The sequence below is a fragment of the Pleurodeles waltl genome, chromosome 7, assembly GCF_031143425.1.
Source record: "Pleurodeles waltl isolate 20211129_DDA chromosome 7, aPleWal1.hap1.20221129, whole genome shotgun sequence".
In the NCBI taxonomy this organism is placed as follows: domain Eukaryota; kingdom Metazoa; phylum Chordata; class Amphibia; order Caudata; family Salamandridae; genus Pleurodeles; species Pleurodeles waltl.
In genome coordinates, this window is record NC_090446.1 from 615069835 (window position 1) to 615086575 (window position 16741).

The following is a 16741-nucleotide window of genomic DNA, read 5'->3' on the forward strand; positions in this document are numbered from 1 at the left end:
GATGATGATGTTCCTATGTACTGCAGACCTCTTGACATCTTAAGATGACAACAATTAGACTTTTTCCTGACTACAAACAAATCATAGGCCCAATCTGTCCAGCATTGGCTCTTTCATACATTAACATGCTTGAATATTCCCCACTGTCGAGGTAGGCTGCCCCTATAGCCTTACAAAACAAGTATGGAGCTTTAACAGGCAGAAAAACCTTAAAACTCTATCAATTTGGTAGCCTAGTCACCTTATTCCAAAACACTTCGAACCCAGTCAATGAGGCGATTGTGCCCTGGCTGTCCTCCCTCCCACAGACCATCTGATTTCAGATTGCCACAGCACGTTGTGTAAAAAAAGATAGTTGTGAGTACTGTGGTGTATTATATGGTATGGTTGTGTGACTTTACCAACTAATACAATCACGAAATGGTCTAGGGTCCAAGGAGGATGATTTGTAAAAACCTCTTCCTCAACACAGGGTAGCTGTGGATTTGATCAGCAAGGCTTAAACAAAGGAATTAGTGTAACACATTTAGAAGCAGAAAATAATAAAGTCACAACACAAAATAAATCTCACACCAATTTATAAAAATAGAATATATTTTTATGAGCTTTTTTTGACACCAAGATGAACAAATCCACCTACAGGGTTCCACAGATATAGATTGTTAAGTAAAACGTAAATCTCAGCTTTTTAGTCCAAAGCATAAAGATTGGTAACCAGTCTATAAACTTTTAAAAAGTTTAAAAGAGTTGTGTTCGACTACTTCGGCCCATACTGGGTGATCAATTTCGACACAGAAGGTCAGAGGGCCAAATAAGGAGTATTTCGACAGTTATCTGGTCACCAAAGTAGTCTTGAGACCAGTTCCACACTTTACATGAAGCCTGCTATAGACTTCAATGGAATGGTCCTGATGCTAGGTATGAATGATCCAAAGATGCTGAAAGATGCTCTGGATGCTGTGCCGTTGACAAGAGTTATTACTCAGTATACAGGTAAGATGGGGCAACTTTGGCCACAGAGGTCAGAGTCCCTCGAAGTACTCTTTGAGCCAGTAGAAGCCCAGCAGTGGCTGGGACACCAATCTCCTTTATCAACGGGACAAGCGGTATCCTTTGGTAAGGACTAGTGTCAATCTTTGGTGACCAATCCACACTCTGGCAACTCTCCCAGGTCTAGAAGACAGCTGCAAATTTTGATTCTGGAGTGGAGATCTTCTTGGCTGCACGTTGGCAGGCAGCAGTGATTCCTTGCAAGTGGCTACTGACTGGCCAGGAAGGGCGCCTTCAGCTTTATGGTCCTGGTGCTGGAGCAGGGGGTCAGTCTACTGACCCTTGGAGTCACTATTTTGGTCTGGGGCTCAGGAATTACATTTCCACAAGCCACGCACTACAGACACAGTCCTCTCTTTACAAGCCCAAGCAGCAGCAGGTGTAGTCCAGTGGTTGGTGCAGCTTCTCTTGCCAGGTCCAGCGGGTCACCTGGTCAGTCCTCCTTTGGTTATCTCTCCAGTCCAGATGTGATTCAAGATTCAGGGTGCCATATTTATGCCCCGAAAGTCCCCTGGGAGATGATGTGGTCATTAGCAAAAGGGCTGCCAGGATCTCTCCTGCCCTATGATGACTTCCGGCTATGTGTGGCATTTAGCAATCCCCGAGTACACTATTCTGCCCACTCTCAAGATGTTTGAATCCTTTCTAGGACTTTTGGAGCTTGGTAGCCCACCCTAGAGGCATGGTACCTGTAAGCTTCATGCCCATGAAAAAAAAGAGTTTAGCAACTGATTTCCCCTCAGTTCCCGCTGCCAGACAGTCTACTTGAACAAAGGGGCAGTCCTACATAAGTTTGATTGCTATTTTCCTACCAAAGGTGGCTTACCCTCTGAAGCTTGCCTTTTGGGCCAACACCCTGTTTGTCCTCCTGCAAGGGGAAGTAGTAACACCTCCCTCTGTGGCAGGTATCTAGAGTTCTTGAGTCTGGGAGTCTTTCACATTACTCCCCAGGAGGGCAGAAGGCTTTCTGGTGGCCAGCAACTGTGACAGGCCACTAGATAAACTGGACTGCAGAGTGGAACCTTTGTAAATGTTGTAGTCCCATACAGAAGTTAGCAAGACTAAGATGTTTACTGCTAGGACATATTAAAGTATATGTCCAACTTAATATTGTACAGCTTCCTGCCTTAGGGCTCGATAGGCCTTCCTTAGAGGAGCCTTATAAATACTGTTAAGAGAAGTGGAGGACTTTACTATTGCTTTAAACTGCAAAGTCGAAGTAGCAGTTGTAAAACTGCTCTTCTAGGCTGCAGTGACATGCTGGGAGCCATTCTGTAGTTTGTCACATGCACAGTGCCACAATCAGTGCTGCAGCCCTGGGTGGACACTAACGTACATGCCCTGTGTCCACTTAGTACCATATACTAATGACGTGTAAGTATGTCAGCTTATGCCAATGGGGATAGCCAATTCAACATACATTTTGTATGGGGTTAGAACACTGGTACTGAGGTCTGGTTAGCAGGGAAAATTGCACTCTCAATGTCGAAAAACAAGCAGTATAGGTCAACATTTTGGGGGTGATAATGCTAAAAAGCCATATACTAACAGTAGTTCAATAGATCTGCACTTTCTTTAGACAGGTAAGTCTACAGTTTACTTCGGACATCTTTCTCAAAACCTCTTCTTTTGAGGGAGGGAGAGGGTGTTTATGGAGTTACCCTCCACCACCCTTAGATAAGGTGAAAGGAATATTTTTCTATATTTGCATCTTCAAAACGAAGTCTATTCAATGGTAGTAAAGCGTAGGGCAAAACACTAATTCACTCTCACGATCCTCACATAAGAGCATATATATGCTGTTTACTCCTACATGAGAAGTATTTCCTGCAGATCTTGCAACGACCCTGAGGGATTGCTTTTGAGGTGGCTACAAAAGTCTAAGGTTGCTAACACTCAGTCTTCTCGGGAAGAATCAGTCCAGAGCACACCCCGCAAAAAGGAGAAGGGGTACAAACACCATTTTGACAGTATGAAAAATTACTTCTGCAGATAAATGGTCCTTCAACTCCTACGAGCCTCAGGAAAATTCCTTAAAGAGGCCCTCAAGAGGAATAGTAGGCCTCTATCTACTTTGCCAGAAATCAAGAGGCGATGTTCATTTTCCACCACCAGCTTTAACATAAGCAAAGAAGCACGAGTTGCCGCCTATGACATCTCCAACTGCTGCACCACTGACGAATGCCTTAATGTTGCTGAAGCAGTGGCCACTGACAATTAACAGCCCCTTAGATGTTTCATTGTCAATAAAGAAAAAACCCACCAACAAAGAGTATCAATGACCAGCCCATCAACAATCACTCGGCAGACAGTCCCATCAATAATCATCCCACAGACGACCGTACCACGCATTGACTTCCAGTTGACAGTGGATACCGAAGTAGAAAAAGGGACCCATCCATCATAAATACTACAAGAAACCACAAATTCCTGTTGAAGATTCTACTGCAGCCACCTGCTAAGTTGCTGAAACTAAAACAGATGAAGACTCTGACCCGAATGACCCATTTGGGACAGCGTAAAGCAGAGAGCAACTCAGAGTAAAATGCCAAGACAAAGAGGAGAAACTAGTGTACTCTAAAGAACTATGGTCCACATGTACATTCTTATTACTCATGATTCAGAGAACTGGGTGGACGACTAAAAGACAGAACCTATTTAGATCACACTATAATCCTTAACACAGGGGTCAGGAAGAATATCTTAAACCACGAAAAGTGCCAGTGGATCTTTTATTAACCTCCAGCATAAGATGAGGAACAATTACGTATACTTCCCCCACAAAACCACTTCACCAGACCCCTAAAATATTCCTTCTCCTCTATCACAGACACCGGAACAAGCAAAACCTGTTGAAGACCAACACTTGATGCCTGTCACTTCCATGTCTAGATTTCAACTTTGCTGGCACATTAATCGCCCTTTGTGTGATACATATGATGATAATGATCATTATTCAGACAATATGCAAGAAAGAGAAATTCCTGAGACTATTACGCCTTGTATATGTGAGTGGGGTGACAGCATAGTCTTGGTAACAGATGTCTTGTAACTTGACATCATACTAGTGTGCTTTATGGAACCTCACTATGTCACAGGTTCCTGGGTTCTGCTGTTATTAGAAGTTGAATACCTGGGGTATAGACTAAGCGCACAGGGAGTTACACTCAAAGCATATTTGGTAAAAGCCATAAGGGGTGTCCCTGAAACTTTATGGACCTTGATACTGTGTTGATCCTAGTTCATCCAAGTTTATTGTGTACAGATCTTATAGGTAGAGAAGCTCCATGCCAGCCAGGTGGTGCCAGCTGAACACAGAGCCTCTAACAAAGACAGAACCCTGGAACATGTGGCATAGTAAGGTTCTGTAAAGTGCACTAACAAAATGTCAAGTTACAACACAAACCAACTACATTCCCACCTGTGGCTACTCAGCTTGCTAATATTGCCAGATTTAATTTCCTCAATGAAAGGGAATCCATGAGTATGAACTATCAATTACAAACAAGGAAACTGGGCTGCGTTCTCTACGATTTTCAGGAAGCAGACAGAAAAAACAATAAAGGCCATACTACTTATAGATCACATCTGTCAGAATGGGGTTAAAGTAATCCAATTGCCAGCCACAGTAGCTGGTATGATCCCAAGACAAGAACTACAGATCAGACACCACATCAGCATTCCTAGTAGAGCACCAGCAAGTATTCTCAATCACCTAGCAAGTGACCCAAAGAAGATCAAAGACCCCAGTGACCCCTGTAGAGCCCCATTCCTGTTGCATGCAGAAGGCAGGATAATGTATGCCTTCAGGAAAAGGCTTTCCTCTATGGCTGTCACATCATTTAGAGTGTCGAATGCCATAGGCATATGATCGTTAGATGTAGTCAGAAAAAGCTCCCTATTTTGCTCTACCTGAAGACAAAAGGATGAAAACCAAGAGGATTCTCCATGAAGAGGAGAAATCTTTAGTGGAAGAAATTGATATGATATGGCAAACCTTGGATTTCGGCAGTTAGCAAAATCTTCTTTTGTGTTTGTAGACAGGGTTGACTAAGAGCGCCAGGAAGCTCAAAGTTGCATATGCGACATGTACTTTGATGGTTTTGATGGGGTATCTTACTGGGAAACATATTGTTGACGCCCTTCAGAATATCAAGGTGTATACAGAGAGGGTCAATTTTACAGGCATTTTACAACACTGATGGCCTCAGCTACCCTAGGGCTTTAGCCAAGAATCACCTCCTACAGCTGAGACTATCAGAGTTACAGGTACCAAACATACCAGATGTAGCAGGCCGAATATTGTCAATTCTAATACAACAAACAATCTTATAGAGCACAACTATCAGCATCCTCAACAAACAGCAATTTAGGTGTTTGGCAGGTAATCCCGCCAAAATCACACGACACAGACCATTGTCACTTATAACCCTTCAGGACCGCCTACTATTACTACTTCTGACCCAAACACAATTGTTACTGTAGGTAGAAGGATAATGGTCTTTCTGGTCTGAAAAGGCACAAATAACATCTTATAGAAGTTTACTTGTCTCATCTGCTCTGGACATTTACTTCCACTGTCCACCACAGACCCTGCTGCCCAAGATAAAGCACAAAACATCTGCACTTACTGAGGACCGAAATGCTTTGCGTGCTACAGAAAGGAGTTCCAGAATCAGTCCAAAATGCAGACTTCTGCTCAAGGAGAAATAGTCCGGTGGACAGAGACACATCTGAGACCTACGTCAAGTAAATGTGTCCCTCTACAGCTGGGGTCTTCAAACTGGGGGGGCGCTAGGGGGCATAAAATTATCCCAGGGGGTGGGGGACACCATGCTCTGGCCAGAAAAAGCATTATGCTCATAACAGTGCTTTGTCTTAAGCTGAAAAACATGGAGCAGCAGTAAACCGCTCTGTAATGGGCCATCACAAACATGTTTTGTCATTTATATCAACGTTGGGAGTGTGTGTCAAAAGGGAAGGGGCTCCAAATACTCTTCAAAACCCCCATCCATACCCTCAATAATCACACCAATACTTTTACATGCTAGTAAGGCCTGCCTGACCAGAAAAGTAGGTTTAGCATCATGTATTTGATTACATTTTTTTAAACAGTAACATGCCATAACAGCAATGTTTAAATAAGTCTAGACGTATTTAAATATTGGCAATTTAAAAGAACAATTGTGAAAAATTTGGAGGTGGTAGGCCCGATTACTTTTTTTTCCACTGGGGGGGCTTGGCATTAAAATGTTTGAAGACCACTGCTCTACTGGAATGTTGCAGCTCGAACGGAGAAAGAATTTCTGAAACCCTTGATCCCCCAAGAGGCTTACTTTCACATCCCAGTTCGTAGCAAACAAAATAAATTTTGATTGTTATTTCCAATTCATAGCACTCCCTTCTGGCCTCAGATCGGTTTAGAAGATATTCACTAAGTGCATGGAAAAGCACCGTGGATGCTTGGGTCACCAAGTGTATCCATACTTTGACTGGGTGATCAAAGGCACACCCAAGATACCCATAAACAACTTACTAACAGTCTATACCCAGCTGTTCCAGAGATTAGATTTCACACCCATTATAAAATCATCTCTGTCCCCATCCCTCAAAATCCTTTTTTGGGGTGCTCTTACAACCAAGGAGGCGAAGGTGTAGTCCTCGCAAAACATACATGTCTAGCAGCCTTGGAAAGTCCGATACAGAAACAACAGTATACCACCTGCCTATTGAAAAATTACTACGCATGATGTCTTGTATATGACTTACCAGTTAGCCAAATGCGAATGTGGTCGATAGCACAGGAACTATAGAACCAATGGGAACACATATCAGGCTCATTCTACGAACAAATTAAAGTAACAGCAGTGATGAAAAAAGCTTTCCCAAATTTCACCTACCCCCTGATGCCTCCATGGAAAGATTGGAGCTCATTTTCAAAAGCTAATTCCCAAACCACAATGGTCCGCACAGGATACAAAAGTGCATAACAATTGCTATAAGAAAGGGCTGTCAGCAGAGGACTTCATTCCGTCCTACTACAAGTACGATTTGTCTGTGTTGGTCAGAATGGACAACATATCATTGATGTGGTATGCTAATAAACAGGGAGGCACAAGATCCTGGGAACTAGAAACGGAGGCTAAACATCTGTGGCATCGGCCTCAAGACACAGTCATCCACAAAGACAGAACATCTACCAAGACCAAGCAACTTAGCGGACTACCATAGACACACTACACAGAGATGCCATGAATGGGAACCCAACGAATGTCTGCAAGGGACAATGTTCCAGGGATGGGGAAAAACAAAACTGGACCTGTTCTCAAGAAGGGCAAACAAGAATTGACAGTGCTATGCACGTTGATACCCACAACTGGGATCATGGGAAATAAATTTTTTTTAAACATGTCAGAGACTTAAGCATACCTTTCCCCCCCCCCCTCTTCCTCTGAACGCAAGAGCCATCACAAAACTCAAAAGGTAACCACCTAAGATTATACTAACAGCCTTGAAGTGGCCCGACAACACTGGTTCACAGATCTACCACAGCTAGCTGAAGTACCACCTATTTGGTTGGGGCCACACTCAAATTTCATCAACAGAAAACATGGGCAAATCCTTCATCACAGCCTGGATTTCTCTGAGATTGTCAGTTTAGTTCCTGAATTTCACACGCCTAGACTTTCTGGTGGACTATAATGTTATTCTTTCATAGGAAAGCACACTATCCACTAAATGGCCATACACAGCCAAATGTCAAAGGTTTTACCTTTCGTACTTATCCTAAGACCTGCGCCAAATTATCCATGTAATCTCATCAGACTTTACAATACCTCTTAGTGATGGTATGTGCAGGCCTCAGGTACGCATCACTCAAGGTACACCTCTCAGCTATATCAAAGCACTCACCTGAAAGACCTTCCTTTTGGTCTCAAAGGTAACAGAAGGAATTTCTAAAAGGACTCCTCAGAGCCTTTCCACTGACAACAAAACCTCCAATAAAATAAAATTCAACACATCGCTATCCCTTTTGAGCAGATCCAGAGTTGATCTTAAGTATTTATCAAGGAAAACTGCGGTTTTATTGGTCCTTAGCTAAGTTAGCAAAAAGCAGGCATTTACAATAAAATACCCATTTACAATTCTTGAAGGAAAAAGTAACACTGCACACAAATCCACAAGTTTATTTCCAAGGATCCAAAACAATTCATTTCAACAACCTGATTGTCATTAAATCATTCTTCAAGAATCTTACAGATGCTTCAGAAAGGGCTTTACAGTCTCCAGGCATAAGGAAATGTCTAAAGTTACACAACAGAACAAACAATTCAGAAACTCTGATCAAATGCTAGTATTTTTTCCAACCAGAAGAAATTATATCCATTGTCAAATAAAGGAATTTCAAGATGGGTATCAGCAGCAAATAACGTTCTGTCATGTAAAAGGGGAGGCCTGCTACTAAGGACAGTTTCCACATCAATACCGTGGCATCAGCAGCTTTCTATGGCTGTTACCTATATCATCTGAGAAGCTATCTGGAAGAATGCATTCCTTCTCTCAACACTACTGTTTCCTCACCGAAGAACGCAAAAAGGCAACCTTTCTAAGTTCGCCTCCAAACCCAAGGAACCCATCTGTGGAGTACCCCCGAGGACCGTCACTCACCCCACCCTCTTCAACACTTACATGACACTTCTGGCCAGCATCGCCAAAACTCACTGACTCAACATCATACCCAATGTTGACGACACACAACTCACTGGCTCCCTCTCAGAAGACCAAGACCAACTTTCACAACTACATGACAGGCGTTGCCAACTGGATGAAGGACAACTGGCTGAAGCTCAACATGAACAAGATAAGGGTACTGATTTTCGGAAACGAAAAGCTCCCCATGGGACGCATCCTGGTGGCCCTCAGAACAGTGACCTACTCCTACCCCTACTGACCATGATAGGAACCAAAACATCATGCTGAACAAGCTAACCATGATGACTCAGGTCAACTCTGTCTCCTCAATCTGCTTTTTCATCCTCCGCATGCTTTGTGAGATATGCACATGGCCAACCCAAAGCTCCAGGCTCACCTTCACCCAGGCCTTCATTTCCAGCCAACTGGATAATGGCAACGTTCTACATGCAGGGATCGCAGCTAAACTCCTCTGACTACAGACCATACAGAATGCTGCAGCCAGACTCGCACTGGATCTCCCCAGACAAACATACTTCACCCCCTACCTCAGAACTCCACTGGTTTCCTGTAGAGAAAAGATGCCAGTTCAAGCTCCTGACCCATGCATACAAGGCCCTAAACAACTGCGGACACGCTACTTGAACCAGTGCCTCAACTACCATCAGGCCACCATATGCCTCCACTCAGAGTTCCTTTCTCTAACTACGCTCCCACTCCCCTCTCCGCACCAGATGTAGCAAATGCAGCAGTCACTTATTCTACAACCTAGCAGCGAAAACATGTAACGAGCTACCCTTTTATCTATGGGCCTCCTCATCTCTCCCTGAGTTACAAACATTCCTGAAGACCTGGGTATTCAACTGGACCCTGCCAGAGTCTGGATACCCTCATGGGTGAAAAGTAGCCCCCTACAAAACCTACTGATTGCTTGATTAATTGATCACTGTTTGGACACTCTGCCAGACAAGACATACAGCGTTGGGAAGATCAGTGCTTCCTATTCTTTCCAATTAACCCCTTCGCTGTCAGGCCCTTTCCCCCTCAGGAGCCAGGCCTTTTTTGGCTATTTAGGACAGTTCGGACTTAGGCCCTCATAACTTTTTGTCCACATAAGCTACGCACGCCAAATTTTCGTCCTTTTTTTCTAACATCCTAGAGATTCTAGAAGTACCCAGAGTTGTGGGTTCCCCTGGAGGAGACCAAGAAATGAGCCAACATACAGAAACTTTTTTTTTTTTTTAAATGTGAAAAAGGGCTGCAGAAGAAAGCTTGTGGTTTTTGCCCTGAATGGGATCAACAAAGGGTTTGCGATTTTAAAATCACCATCTTCCCACCTTTCATGAACAGGCAGACCTATATCAGAAAACCACATTTTTCAACACAATTTTGGCATTTTACTTGGACATACCCCATTTTTACTATTTTTTTCTGCTTTTAGCCTTTTTCCAGTTAGTGACAGAAATGGATGTGAAACCAATGCTGGATCCCCAACAGCTAAACATTTCTGAGAAGTAGACAAAATTCTGAATTCAGCAAGGGGTCAGTTGTGTAGATCCTTCAAGGTTTTCTCACAGAAAGTAACAGCTAAAATAAAGAAATATTGAAATTGAGGTGAAAAAAGAACATTTCTGTCCACGTTTTCTTCTAAAACTTTTTCCAGCTATGGTAGATTTTTTTAAAGCAATTTACCGTTACGTCTGCTGGACTCTTCTGATTGCGGGGAAATATAGGGCTTGTAGGTTCATCAAGAACCCTAAGTACCCAGAGCCAATAAATGAGCTGCACCTTGCAGTGGGTTTTCATTGTATACCAGGTATATAGCAAATCATTTGCTGAAATATAAAGAGTGAAAAATAGTTATCAAGGAAACCTTTGTACTGCCAAAATGGGCACCAGCTAAGGTATTGAGAAGCAGTGGTTATTTGCACATCTCTGAATTCTGGGATCGCCATACTAGCATGTGAATTACAGGGCATTTCTCAAATAGACTTCTTTTTTACACACTGTCTTACATTTGGAAGAAAGGATATGTAGAGCAAGACAAAGGGCAATTACACTTGTTCTTCTATTCTGTGTTCCCCCAAGTCTCCCGATAAAAATGGTACCTCACTTGTGTGGGTAGGACTAATGCCTGCGACAGGAAACGCAATATGGACACATCACATCTTTGCATTGAAATCTGACGTGTTTTTTTTAAAAGTGCCTAGCTGTGGATTTTGGCCTCTGGCTCGGCCGGCACCTAGGGAAACCTAGCAAACCTATACATTTTTAAAAACTAGACACCTAGGGGAATCCAGGATGGGGTAATTTGTGGCGCTCTCCCCAGGATCTGTTACCTAGAATCTTTAGCAAACCTCAATATTTGACAATAAAAAAACACTTTTTCCTCACATTCCGGTGATAGAAAGTTCTGGAGTCTAAGAGGAGCCACAAATGTCCTTCTACCCAGCATTCCCCCAAGTTTCCCGATAAAAATGGTGTCTGACTTGTGTGGGTAGGCCTAGGGCCCGCGACAGGAAATGCCCTAAAACACAACGTGGACAAAACACATTTTCTCAAAGAAAACTGACCTGTTTCTTGCAAAGTGCCTAGCTGTGGATTTTGGTCTCGACCTCTTCCGGGACCTAGGAAAACCTAGCAAACCTGGACATTTCTGAAAAATAGACACAAGGGGGAACCAGTGTTTTTGGTCCTTGGCTCGGCAGCCATTTACGGAAACCTACCAAACCGAAACATTTCTGAAAAGTAGACACCCAATGGAGTCCAGGGAGGTGTGACTTGCGTGGATCCTCCAGTGTTTTCTTACCAACAATCCTCAGCAAACCTCAAATTTAGCTAAAAAAAAAAAAAAAAGTTACCACATTTCTGTGTGGGATCACCGCACCGGCACAAATTTCCTACCACCCAACTTTCCCCTCTGTCTCCCGGTAAAAATTATATCTCACTTGTGTGAGTGGGCCAAGGGCCTGTGGCAGGGAAGAGACAAAAACCTGTTGAAAATGAGGGGGAACCAAAGCGGGTCCAAAAGAGCAGTTTGAAGAATGTGGGGAAAATATGTGATGTCAAGCAAAGTTGGAGATTTGCAGGGCATTGTGGGTTCGAAAATGGTGCAGGGTGCATGTGAAGCACACCACCCTGAACTCACCCAGATGTTTAGTTTATAGATGTGTCTAGGTCTCTTAGATTGTTCTACATGGCAGCGTTCCAAAGTCCAAAAAGTGCAGCCCTCGCCATTCCAAGTGGGAAGATTGTGAGAGTTAGGCAAGCTCTCATGGCCCAAATGTAAAACCAAAATCAAAAATAATCAAATGTCCTCTTGGTTGCCGTGGGATAAGATGTTTTAGTGTGCAGGGGGAGAGCTGAAAGACTGTTACCCCCTTCAGTTGGGGTGGGGGCATAACCAAGCCCATACTGGTTGGTAGCCACCACCCCACTATTTTTTTTTTTAATTCCCTGGCATCTAGTAGGCTTTCTGACCCCCCTCTCCAACACCCCATGGGGAGTGGATCGGGGGTAATTGTCCAATCTGGCCACCGGTGGGCAGAACAAGTCTGTCCACAATTATTTGGGGTGGGGATATGGCCATACTCCCACCCTCTTATTAAAAAAAAATCTCCCATGGTCTCTGGTGGGCTTTCTGCCCCCCTTGGGGACAGATGGGTCTTACAAAAATAGGCCGATCTGCCCCCAAAGGGGGCAGAAATGGTCAACAGTAATGTACCCCTATGGGGAGCGACCCTTGCCCAAGGGGCTGCCATCCCAAACAAAACACACACACTCAATCCCTGGTGCCTAAGTGGTTTCTGCCCCCCCACCCCTGGCGGCAAACTGGCCTAATAAAAATAGGCCAATCTGCCTCCAAGGTGGGCAGAAATGTCCTAAAATTAAACTGCCCCCCAGAAGAACGACCCCTGCTCAAGGGTTCGCTCCACTTATAAGTAAATATACATATATATATAAAAAACAACTCAGTGGTGTCTAATGGGCATTAGGTACTACTCAGACAGAATTCAAAATGCTAAATCTGCAACCAAAGAATTTTATAAAATTCTCAAAGAATATCGAAAACCTAAATGCATGGAAGGAAGTCATCCCACTACTCAAGATTTCACAAACCAAATGGCAACTCATTACACAACCAAGGCAGACACATTGGACTCCTATCCTAAATTACCCCCCAAGAATAAACCAACCCAGCCTTTACAGTCCTTCAAACAAATATCACAAGGTGAATTTATGGATTTGGTCAAAGCAAGCAGACCTTCCAGTTGCCCTTCTAACCCTTGCCCACCACACATCTTCAAGAACATTCTTTTATCTACTTCTGCTGCCACACCTGCAAGAAGAATCATCAACAACTCCTTAACTACAGGAACCTTTCCTGTAGACCTGAAAAAAGCATACATATGACAGTTATTAAAGAAAACAAACCAAACCCACAGGACCCAAACAACTACAGACCAATTTCAAATGGACCTTTCCTAGGCAAACTGATAGAAAGAGCAAGCAGTATTCACCCGATGTCACAATTCATTGAAGACAATTCCATACTTTCAGACTACCAAACTGGATTTTTCCCAGGAAGAGGCACTGAATCAGCACTCATAGCAATCTGGGATGGTCTTAAAAACACAGTCGACCGCACTACTTCTCTTGGACCTCTCGCCTGCCTTTGATACTGCTGACCATGACACTAATTCAAAGACTCCACAAAGCCGGCATAGAAGGGACTGATCTCGACTGGATCACATCCTACCTTCAAAAAGAACTAACATCTATTTGTCTAAACCCTACATCACAAAAGCAGGGGTCCCCCAAGGATCAATCATCTCACCTTTGCTTTTTAACATCTACATGATATGATTACCAGAACTGATCAATGATTTTCAACTCACGTGCTACAACTATGCAGATGACATACAAATACTATTTAAGTTAGAAGGCCCCAAAAACATTGAAAACTCACATATCTTCAGTTGCCTCAGAGCCGTTGATCAGTGGATGACTTGGAGCCATCTCAAAATAAAAGCCTCCAAAACAGAAAAACTCATATGTGGTGACTGGAAAAATTATGACCCACTGTGTGCCTGGCTTGACGATCTCGGACCACCGCCTCAATTATCCGAGGAAGTTAAAAGCATTAGAATTACTATGGACTCCAAGTTAACAATAAATGCCGAAGTGGACAAATTAGCACAAACAAGCTTCATCACCTTGAATGCTCTACGAAGCATCTTCCTCCACCTCGGAGTTCCACACAAAGTGCAGGCTACTATCTCGCTTGTACTATCCAAAGTGGATTATGCCAAGGGCCTCTACCATAGATCATCTCTATCTAATATGAGAAAACTACGACTTATTCAGAACTTTGCTGCCAGGCTACTATTACATGTAAAGCCACAAGCCCACATCTCACCTGCCTTGAGAGCACTACACTGGTTACCCCGAGGATGCACCTTCAAGCTGCTTTGTATCACCCACAAAGCTATACATGGAACAGGACCACTCTTTATCAGAAACAAAATAACCAAATACATTCAACAAAGAAACCTCCGCTCAAGATTAGCACCCCACCTTAGAACACCACCATACAAGAAAAAGACTATAGGTGTTACATCCTTCTCCGTTCAAGCAGCCAAACTACGGAATTCATTACCCCTAAATATAAGATCCACAGATAACTATCTTGTCTTCAGAAGACTACTCAAGAGTTGGCTTTTTTCTTCATAACCACCATATTCAAACAGCTATGGACTGCTAATGCCTCTGTTGATAAATATTTTTAATATGATTATGTTGTAGGAGGCTGGACTGGCTTGTAGTGAGTACCAAGGGGTACTTGCACCTTGCACCAGGCCCAGTTATCCCTTATTAGTGTATAGGGTGTCTAGCAGCTTAGGCTGATAGATAATGGTAGCTTAGCAGAGCAGCTTAGGCTGAACTAGGAGACGTGTGAAGCTACCACAGTACCACTTAGTGTCATATGCACAATATCATAAGAAAACACAATACACAGTTATACTTAAAATAAAGGTACTTTATTTTTATGACAATATGCCAAAGTATCTTAGAGTGTACCCTCAGTGAGAGGATAGGAAATATACACAAGATATATGTACACAATAGCAAAAATATGCAGTATAGTCTTAGAAAACAGTGCAAACAATGTATAGTTACAATAGGATGCAATGGGGAAACATAGGGATAGGGGCAACACAAACCATATACTCCAGAAGTGGAATGCGAACCACGAATGGACCCCAAACCTATGTGACCTTGTAGAGGGTCGCTGGGACTATTAGAAAATAGTGAGAGTTAGAAAAATAACCCTCCCCAAGACCCTGAAAAGTGAGTGCAAAGTGCACTAAAGTTCCTCTAAGGACAAAGAAGTCGTGTTAGAGGAATAATGCAGGAAAGACACAAACCAACAATGCAACAACTGTGGATTTCCAATCTAGGGTACCTGTGGAACAAGGGGACCAAGTCCAAAAGTCACAAGCAAGTCGGAGATGGGCAGATGCCCAGGAAATGCCAGCTGCGGGTGCAAAGAAGCTTCTACTGGACAGAAGAAGCTGAGGTTTCTGCAGGAACGAAAAGGGCTAGAGACTTCCCCTTTGGTGGACGGATCCCTCTCGCCGTGGAGAGTCGTGCAGAAGTGTTTTCCTGCCGAAAGAACGCCAACAAGCCTTGCTAGCTGCAAATCGTGCGGTTAGCGTTTTTGGACGCTGCTGGGGCCCAGGAGGGACCAGGAGGTCGCAAATTGGACCAGCAGAGAGAGGGGACGTCGAGCAAGACACGGAGCTCTCTCTGAAGCAGGTAGCACCCGGAGAAGTGCCAGAAACAGGCACTACGAGGATGCGTGAAACGGTGCTCACCCGAAGTTGCACAAAGGAGTCCCACGTCGCCGGAGACCAACTTAGAAAGTCGTGCAATGCAGGTTAGAGTGCCGTGGACCCAGGCTGGACTGTGCACAAAGGATTTCCGCCGGAAGTGCACGGAGGCCGGAGTAGCTGCAAATGTCGCGGTTCCCAGCAATGCAGCCCAGCGAGGTGAGGCAAGGACTTACCGTCACCAAACTTGGACTGAAGAGTCACTGGACGGTGGGGGTCACTTGGACAGAGTCGCTGGATTCGAGGGACCTCGCTCGTCGTGCTGAGAGGAGACCCAAGGGACCGGTAATGCAGCTTTTTTGGTGCCTGCGGTTGCAGGGGGACGATTCCGTCGACCCACGGGAGATTTCTTCGGAGCTTCTGGTGCAGAGAGGAGGCAGACTACCCCCACAGCATGCACAAGCAGGAAAACAGTCGAGAAGGCGGCAGGATCAGCGTTACAGAGTTGCAGTAGTCGTCTTTGCTACTATGTTGCAGGTTTGCAGGCTTCCAGCGCGGTCAGCAGTCGATTCCTTGGCAGAAGGTGAAGAGAGAGATGCAGAGGAACTCGGATGAGCTCTTGCATTCGTTATCTAAAGTTTCCCCAGAGACAGAGACCCTAAATAGCCAGCAAAGAGGGTTTGGCTACCTAGGAGAGAGGATAGGCTACTAACACCTGAAGGAGCCTATCAGAAGGAGTCTCTGACGTCACCTGGTGGCACTGGCCACTCAGAGCAGTCCAGTGTGCCAGCAGCACCTCTGTTTCCAAGATGGCAGAGGTCTGGAGCACACTGGAGGAGCTCTGGACACCTCCCAGGGGAGGTGCAGGTCAGGGGAGTGGTCACTCCCCTTTCCTTTGTCCAGTTTCGCGCCAGAGCAGGGCTAAGGGGTCCCCTGAACCGGTGAAGACTGGCTTATGCAGAATTGGGCACATCTGTGCCCAACAAAGCATTTCCAGAGGCTGGGGGAGGCTACTCCTCCCCTGCCTTCACACCATTTTCCAAAGGGAGAGGGTGTCACACCCTCTCTCAGAGGAAGTTCTTTGTTCTGCCATCCTGGGCCAGGCCTGGCTGGACCCCAGGAGGGCAGATGCCTGTCTGAGGGGTTGGCAGCAGCAGCAGCTGCAG

At 44.4% G+C, this 16741-nt stretch overlaps 1 protein-coding gene across 2 annotated transcripts in view; it reads right to left on the reverse strand.

The window, feature by feature from the left end:
• SIMC1 (SUMO interacting motifs containing 1) overlaps window positions 1-16741 on the reverse strand; it is a 377806-nt gene that overhangs the window by 233508 nt on the left and 127557 nt on the right. The window lies entirely within an intron of this gene.